This window comes from Rhincodon typus, chromosome 5 (assembly GCF_021869965.1).
Source record: "Rhincodon typus isolate 14 chromosome 5, sRhiTyp1.1, whole genome shotgun sequence".
NCBI classification, from domain to species: Eukaryota; Metazoa; Chordata; class Chondrichthyes; order Orectolobiformes; family Rhincodontidae; genus Rhincodon; species Rhincodon typus.
In genome coordinates this window covers 74877385-74884861 of record NC_063336.1, presented here as the reverse complement: position 1 = coordinate 74884861, position 7477 = coordinate 74877385, and positions in this window count along the sequence as shown.

The window sequence follows — 7477 nt, the reverse complement described above, 5'->3', positions numbered from 1 at the left end:
TGTGCGCACACACACACACACTCTCCCACACACATGCGCGCGCACACACACACACTCCCGCACACACGCACGCGGGCACACACACACACACTCCCACAGACACACGCGCGCACAGACACACAATCTCCCACACACACACAAGCATGCGCACACACCCACACGCACACAAACACATAGTCTCCCACAAACATACACACGCACACACACACTCCCAAACACACACATGCACATACACACACACACGCACACACACAAATACAAATTCTCCCACACACACTCTCCCAGAGACACACGCACACACACACACGCACACACACTCTCCCACACACACGCGCGCGCACACACACACACTCCCCCACACTCGCACACACACACATACACTCTCCCACACACACGCGCCCACACACACTCTCCCACAAACTCGCGCCCACACACACAGACACACTCTCTCCCACACACATGCACACACACACACAGACTCCCACACACACGGACACACAGACACACACGCACACACACACATCCTCTACCGCGCACACACACGCTACCACAATCGCGCACACACACACACAGACACACACACACACTCTCCCACATGCACACGCACACACACACATGCACACGCACACACACATTCTCCCACTCTCCCACGCACACACACACACCCCCCCACTCTCCCACACACATACACACACACACACTCTCCCACACACACGCGCACACACACACAATCTCTCACACACACACACACACACAGACACACACACACATCCTTTCTCCCACAAACACACCCTCTCTCCTGCACACACACTCTCGCCTGCACATATACACACACATTATAGTCACACAACAACTATAGTAAAGGTCAGGGAATTGTGATCACTATCACCGAAATGCTCTCCCACCGAGAGATCTGACACCTGACCAAATGTGGACGTACAGTAGAGGGTACTTGTGCACGGAGTCAGAGGAGGTAGGGGAGGTCCTTAATGAATACTTTGCTTCAGTATTCACCAGTGAGTGGGACCTTGACTTTTGTGATGAAAGCATTAAACAGGCAGATATTCTTGAACAGGTTGATGTTAGGAAGGAGGATATGCTCGAAATTTTGAAATACATGAGGATAGATAAGTCCTCAGGGCAGACGGGATATACCCAAGGTTTCTACGGGAAGCAAGGGAAGAGGTTGCTCCCCCTTTGGCAATGATCTTGGTGTCCTCACTCTCCACTGGAGTAGTACCAGATGATTGGAGAGTGTCAAATGTCATTCCCTTATTCAAGAAAGGGAATAGGGATAATCCTGGGAATTAAAGACCGGACAGTCTTACTTCTGTGGTGGGCAAATTATTGGAGAGGATTCTGAGAGATAGTATTTATGATTATTTGGAAATGCACAGTTTGATTAGAAATAGTCAGCATGGCTTTGTGAGGGGCAGGTCATGTCTCACAAAACTTATTGAATTCTTTGAGGATATGACAAAACACATCGATGAAGGCAGAGCAGTGGATGTGGTGTATATGTATTTCAGCAAGGCATTTGATAATGTTCCACCTGGTAGGCTCCTTCAGAAAGTAAGGAGGCATGGGATTCAGGGAAATTTGGCTGTCTGGATACAAAACTGGCTGTCCAATAGAAGGCAGAGGGTGGTAGTAGATGGAAAGTATTCAGCCTGGAGCTCAGTGACCAGTGGTGTTCCGCAGGGATCTGTTCTGGGACCTCTGCTCTTTGCGATCTTTATAAATGACTTGGATGAGGAAGTGGAAGGGTGGGTTAGTAAGTTTACCGATGACACGAAAGTTGGTGGTGTTGTGGACAGCGTGGAGGGCTGTTGTAGGTTGCAACAGGACATTGACAGGATGTAGAGCTGGGCAAAGAAGTGGCAGATGGAATTCAGTCCAGAAAAGTGTGAAGCGATTCATTTTGGAAGGTTGAATTTGAATGCAGAATACACGGTTAATGGCAGGAATCTTGGCAGTGTGGAGGAACAGTGGGATCTTGGGGTCCACGTCCATAGATCCTTCAAAGTTGCTACCCAAGTTGATAGGGTGGTAAAGAAGGCGTATGGTGTGTTGGCTTTCATTGGCAGGGAAATTGAGTTTAAGAGCCATGAGGTTATGCTGCAGCTCTATAAAACCCTGGTTCAACCACACTTGGAATGTTGTGTTCAGTTCTGGTCGTCTCATTATAGGAAAGATGGTGGAGCTTTAGAGAGGGTGCAGAGGAGATTTATCAGGATGCTGCCTGGACTGGAGGGCAGGTCTTATGAGGAAAAGTTGAGGGAGCTAGGGCTTTTTTCATTGGAGCGAAGAAGGATGAAAGGTGACTTGATAGAGGTTTACAAGATGATGAGAGGCATAGATAGAGTGGATCGTCAGAGACTTTTTCCCAGGCCGGCAATGACTATTATGAGGGGGCATAATTTTAAGGTGATTGGAGGAAGGTACAGGGGAGATGTCAGAGGTAGGCTCTTTACACAGAGAGTGGTGGGCGTGTGGAATGCGCTGCTGGCATTGCTAGTGGAGTCAGATACTTTAGAGACTTTTAAGCGACTCTTGGATAGGCACATGGAGGATAGTAAAATGTCAGGTATGTAGGGTAGTTTGATCTTAGTCAGATAATAGGTCGGCACAACATTGTGGGCTGAAGGGCCTGTACTGTGCTGTACTGTTCTATGTTCTATATGTTCTGCCAGTTCATCATGGTCCCACCCGTTGCATTAACCTGTCAACAGGGGGCTAATCCAAGTACCATTTTTCTCAGACCGTTTACAAAGGAATGGGATATATTTAGGACAGATGGCAAAAGAAAAAGACAAAAAGATAGGTTTTATCTTTATTTTTAATGAACGAATGGGAAATAAAGACACCAAGGCCTTGGCAATTTACTGTGTGAAAGCACAGACCTAAAAGGGCTACTAACATGTCAATATTATGAATGAGACTCAATTGCTCATTTCCAAAATTCTGAGTTGCAGCCATGTCCTTGAAGCCATGGTCCTGGTACATTCAGCAATCTCTTCCCAATGCCTTTTAGGCAAATGCCTTACCTGAGGTAATATCAGAAGTCGTGAGACTTCTGACTTTGTCCAGCCCAGTCCAAAACTGGCATCTCCACACCATTACCTGAGATAAACAGAAATCTCTCCACTTATGCAGTGTTAGAGGCATTTTAGTGCTTGCTTCAGGCCATTTTCCCTCCACTTGTTCCATAGTCTTTGCAGTCAGGATGCAGCTCCTGTTCAGTTATTACACTGCCCTCCATGTATTGTACACTCTGCAGTATGTGGGCAATGAATAATGAGGATAATACTGCCTGCATCGTAGATAACTGTAATCAGCAAACAGTACAGCTGATCTGTAGCCCATGCAGGCACAGTTTCTAGATCCAACTTTTGTCATGGACAGGCTATTAGAGAAATCATCCCAGGATATAGGGCATCAGGCAACATTTTATCAACATGCCATAAAATTGGTTTTTCAGAATTTAGTTAAAGCTGAAGCAAACATTTGATATTATGTCATCTGATGTGGTCAAAAATGACATCCTAACTTGCTACAGCAATCAGTGGTAATGTATGATAAAGTATTTGACCCAAAGACTGAACTTCATCTGGGCACATAGAGCTGTGAACATGAGATCCTGAAAGAAATTAGTGTGCATTTACTTGTAAGTATGACTACAGAATTAAAAAAAAAACTAAAAACATTTGCAGCAATGTATTGAATCTGTCCATTGCTTGGTTTTTGTACTTTTCTTATTTGTTCATGGGATGTGGGCATCGCTGTCTAGGCCAGCATTTATTGCCTCAATTGACTCAAGGACAGTTAAGAGTCTACAATATTTCTGTGGGTTTGGAATTGCATGGAGGCCAGACCAGGTAATGATGGTAATTCAAATTTCACTACTTGCTATTGTGGGATTTGATCACATATCTCAGAATATTAACCTGCTCTCTGGATTACTAGTCCAGGGAAATTACCACCACACCATCACCTCCTTGAAACATGTATGCTTAGACAGTCATATTATATCAACATTCATGATGAAAATTGGTACCTTTTGCAGAAAGGATACCAAAATCTTTAATTACAAAATTAAATGTGCTACACAAAGATGTTGTAAACTATCTACCTTCAGGGTGATTTGTGGCATTAAAGGCCAGAACTATCAGAACGAGTTAAATTTGAGACTATGCTAAAAGTCTCATTAAGAAGTATAATGCACAATATTTATATGTGTTCGATTAAGAGTGATTTTCCTATGGTGCATGCTAAATAAATGCATTGAGGAATAATGAACAAGAATTACACCCTTTTCCTTCAAGTTGTTATCTCATTGCTTTGAGTACTTTTTTTAAAAATCTGGTTTATAGCATTGTATCACAGATTTAGGAAGTTTGCAAAAGAAGAACTAGTTCATCATGGAAAGGGTTAAATGTCAAAGTATCTCATTTCACAATATTCAGTTTCTATTTTATTTACAGCATCAGGATCGGCAAATTGTCCTCGATTCACCCCTCTACTGGCACACTAATCTGATATCACTAGGCTTTCAATGGTCAGCCGTAGGGGCTTTTAGTTTACTATTCTTATTACTATATTACTAAGGTACAAAGGTATCATCACTGTGTAACCAGCTGAATGTAATAAGCCTTTCAGTGATCATATTTCATCATAACTACACAAATGATCTTTTATGTTGTATCCTGACCATAAATATTCAATTACAGGAAAATATGGAAAATACTTTGAAAAATTTAAACAGTGTCAGCTAAAAGGGTCTTTTAGTAATATAAAACCTAAGCAAAAACAAACTAAAAGATTAGCAGATGTACTGTGGACAGGATAGGCAATAAGACATGGACATAGGGCCAGGCCACAGATTGGAAGATAGAAACAAGGAGGTATCCTAGACTACACAATCAGTGTCATATGGATATGCTTGGATACATGTACTGCAGGAACAGGGAACTGAAGCCAGGTACAGAGAGATGAATAACAGGTACATGGGGACCAAAACAACAGAGACCCTACAGGCATATAGGAAGTGTAGAGGGGAACTAAAGAAAGCAATAAGGACAGCAAAGAGAGGGCATGAGCAAACACTGGCAGGCAAGATTAGGAAGAATCTCAAGATAATACCAAGAGAACTGTCATGAATAACCAGGGAAAGAGTGGGGCCTATTAGAGACAGGGGAAGACTGAGCATGAAGCCAGAGGACATTGGTACATGTTAAATGATAACTTCGCATCTGTCTTTACATGGGATAAGGAGGATGCAAATATAGAATTCAAGAAGATGGACTGTGAAGTACTTAAGTAGATTGATATAAGAAGTAAGAAGATATTGGAGGCATTGGCAGGTTTAAAAGCATACAAATCACCAGGTCTGGCTGAATTGTATCACAGGCTGCTGGGAAATGTGAGAGCAAATTACAGGGGCCCTGATTCAAATTGTCAAATTGTCTCTGGCCACAGGGGAGGTGCAGAAGACTGGAGGACAGCTAGTGTGGTTCCATTTAAAAGAAAGATAATAGAGATATAGGGAATTACAGAACAGTGAGTCGAACATCAGTGAAACTGTTGGAGAAAATAATGAAGAAGAAAATTAATCTCTATTTAGAGAGGCAAGATTTGATCAGCGATAGTCAGCATGGCTTTGTCAGAGGGAGACAATACATAACAAATCTGGTGGAATTTTTTGAGGAGGTGACCGAGTGTTTGGATGAGGGTAGGGCAGTTGATGTAGTTTACGTGGATTTCAGGAAGGCCTTTGACAAGATCCCATGTGAGAAATTTATAAAGAATGTAAAAGCTCGTGAGATCCATTGTAACCTGGCAAGTTGAATCCAAAATTGGCATAGTGACAGAAGACGGAGTACGGTGGTTGAAGGCTGTGTGTGTGCTGGAGCCTGGTGTGCAGTGGCGTATTACAGGGAACGGCGCTGGGTCCAAATATTGCTTCTGATATTCATAAATTATATAGATGAGAATTTGAGAAGGACGTTAGATAAATTTGTCGGTGGCACAAGATTGTCCAGGTGGTTGACAGTGAGGAGGTGTTCGATAAACAAGTGGATATAAACACATTGGTTAGATGGGCAGACAAATGGCAGACATAATTTAAGCCTGGTAAATGTTAAGTTATGCACTTTGGATGAAGAAACAAGACAAGGGAGTACTCAATGAATGGCAGGACATGAGGAAGCTAGATGAACAGAGGGATCCCGGGGTGAGTTCAGATCAGCCCCCATAAAATGAATGGAGACACATTTTCTGAAAATGAATGGCAGTGGACAAGATAATAAAGCTGAAAGTACGGTTAATAGGGTGACTAGTAATTGTACATATTACTGTTTGACTAATAACTAATTGTTCATTATGGTATTTCACTGCTGATGTTAGGTTAAACAATCTGAAACAACATAAAACATTAAATTGAAATTGCTGAAGTCCAGGAATGACCAACTGAACCTTTAGTAATGAACCTCTTTTATTTTCCAACAGCAGTAACTGAAATGAAATGAACTGTGGACATCATTCTGTCAAAATCCATTAAATCACAGAGTATGAATTATGCATTTTTATGAAAAAATTACATAAAAGATTACCTTTCAGTCAGAAAAGTCACTTACTTGAATTTCCACATTAAAGTAGCCTCGATAGTTATAAAATCCAAATAAGGATAAGAGTTAAAATAATTTAATGACTTAACATGCTTGAGAGTGGCAAAGGTGTAAGTGGTGATACATGTGGACAATTTGAAGGTTAAGAAGTTAAACACATCACTGAACTTTATCGAAGAAAAGGTATTTTATTCTGTCTCATGAGGAGGCAGCATACATAACTAAGACATATAAATTATTCATTCGTTATTTATTATAGAATGCAGCATGTTACCTGCTATGCAAAATATCAATCGTGTGAAACTTAGCAACAAGTCTTCAGCTACAACAAACATATGGTTATATCTTAACTTATTTTAAATTGTCTGAATAAATTATCATGAAAATGACAAATACATTCACTGTTGATATTTCTGCTTTATTGCAAGTAATCCATTCACATTTCAAACCACAGTTGAACCATTAGAAGAAGATGCTGTTGTGTTGACTGAGAACAAGAAAGACTGAGTTATGAGCACAACATACCCTGGTCTTTTCCTTGACACTTTTATCTATGTTCATGGGAATCATTGCATTTCATAAATTCCCCTCATCCTGACATGTGTTTTATTTATCCTGATGCTCCTTGTATTTATCCTTGTACAACAAACCTTTTCCAGAGTATAGTTTAAGCATTACTAACTGGATACTGAAGTCTTTCAATTCCTTGCCTGCTGTGTCAGTGATATTTCATCTTCACTTTACTATTTAACCAATTCCAGGATCGTTCCCCAATTTCTTCAGTTACACATAATTAAATTTAATATTTAAACAGTCTGAGTTTAAACAATATGGGCTCAATATTGAATTCA